This window comes from Monodelphis domestica, chromosome 3 (assembly GCF_027887165.1).
Source record: "Monodelphis domestica isolate mMonDom1 chromosome 3, mMonDom1.pri, whole genome shotgun sequence".
NCBI lineage: Eukaryota > Metazoa > Chordata > Mammalia > Didelphimorphia > Didelphidae > Monodelphis > Monodelphis domestica.
The window spans coordinates 257,069,963-257,071,786 of NC_077229.1; the positions used below are offsets into that span (position 1 = coordinate 257,069,963).

General features: G+C 39.3%; 1 pseudogene; it reads right to left on the reverse strand.

Annotated features, from left to right (window-relative positions):
• Window positions 1–1,132: 1,132 nt before the first annotated feature.
• Window positions 1,133–1,406, reverse strand: LOC100617749 (60S ribosomal protein L37a-like; annotated as a pseudogene).
• Window positions 1,407–1,824: the final 418 nt, after the last annotated feature.

Sequence of the window (1,824 nt, forward strand, 5' to 3'; positions counted from 1 at the left end):
CAGTTGTCTATGACTGGCTTCATCTCAAGTGATCTATACCTTGCTATATGTTTCCCCACTTCTCTCTCCTCACACTGACAAATATTCATCTGAATGGCCTGGAAAACCGTTCACTCGGAGGAAGATTTTGTAGCCTTTAGTTCAATTACAACATGCTTGAATTTCCCCATCATTGAGTGAAATGACTCTTTCATTCGGAGTACAGAGATTGTCTGCCCTCAATTACCTTTTACCAGGCAGGTTCCTCAGCCTTGTTGAGACAGTGAAAGGTATCATTGGTAGGCTGCATAAGTTTTGCAAAGGATTACTCCTAGTTCTCTGCTTTCCTTTCTTACTGATTGCTACAACAATTACAAATTATAGCATAATATGAGGATGTAATTAGCCAGTCTCATGGGCTGTGTCTAATTTGGACAAGGCTTGATTTATCCTAGTGTGCTTTAGTCACTTTGTGCCAGCTGTAGCACTTTGGAAGGTGAAGGCTAATTTACTCTGTCATCAGTGGGTATGCCTATGGTTCCCCTCAACAATCTCTAGCTAATGTTCAGGAATCTCAAAGACCCTGGTCTCCTGCCTTTTTGATAACTCTTTGCATTTTAAGGATTTCTTTCTCAACAAGTCCTCTCTATTCCTTTGTTTGCTCCAGCATCCCTATTGAAAAGTAAAGCTCATTGAGAGCCAGGCCTGGAGACAAGAGGGCCCGGATTTAAATCTGACCTCAGATACTTCCTAGCTGTGTGACCCTGGGCAAGTCCCTCAACTCCTATTGCCTAGCCCTTACCTCTCTTTTGCCTTATAACCAATACATAGTATTAATTCTATACACAGTATTAATGCTAAGATGGAAAGTAAAGGTATAAAAAAAAGAAAACTTTAGCTTAGTTGTTTCTACCAACTAATGCAAGTTGATTAGACAATACTTTTCTCTTCCAACCAAGGATTCTTATGTTTCTTGTGTGTGTGTGTGTGTGTGTGTGTGTGTGTGTGTGTGTGTGTGTGTGTTGTACACCCCCTTTCTCAGTCTAATGAAGCATCTGGGCTCATTTTTTAAGGAACAAAAGTGATTTTTATTCATAAATTAATCCATCTGTTGGAGGAGTGTGGGCTACAGATATTTCATAAGGAGAAGATTTTACTTGTCTTTAAGTTGTTTCAGTCTTCTGATGGCAGATTTGACTGTACCTGCAAGGGGATTGTAGTTCTATTCACCACCAACTACTGTTTCCATATAGGATCCATGATGCCAGCTACTTATGACATGCCTCTTCATTTTGGTCTTCCACAGAAAGTGCAGCTATACTTGGTTGCTGCTTAATTTCAATTTTCTTCACAATTTTTCTGAAGGTTGCACCATAACATATTCCATATTTGTCAACCATTCTGACATTCTTGGTACATTTATCCATGCTAACAGCTGCAGGCCTGGAGAAGGATATGGACTCATTCTAAGAGTAATATTTTTAAATAACTTAAGGAAATGCTAAATTTCATTTTGAGGTAGCTAAAATAAATGTTTTTATCCCCCTATCCAAGATGTTTGGACCCTAGAAATGTATCCACTGGGATCTGTCATCCTGAGGTTAAGAAACTCTGCTCTATGAAGGATGTGTGTGGGGCAAAGGTAAATATGTTTCCAAAGCATAGTATGGTAGGTGAGTACTTGACCTGTGGTCAAGAAGACTGGGCTGCAAATTTGCATGCAGAGATGATTCATGGCTCTGAGGATTGTCCACCTACAATTTAGATTAATGAAAGTAATTAAAGTTGTAGTAGAGAAGTAGGCAATGTTTATCCTCAGAGATCCTGTTTTTTCTTTCTTTTCCC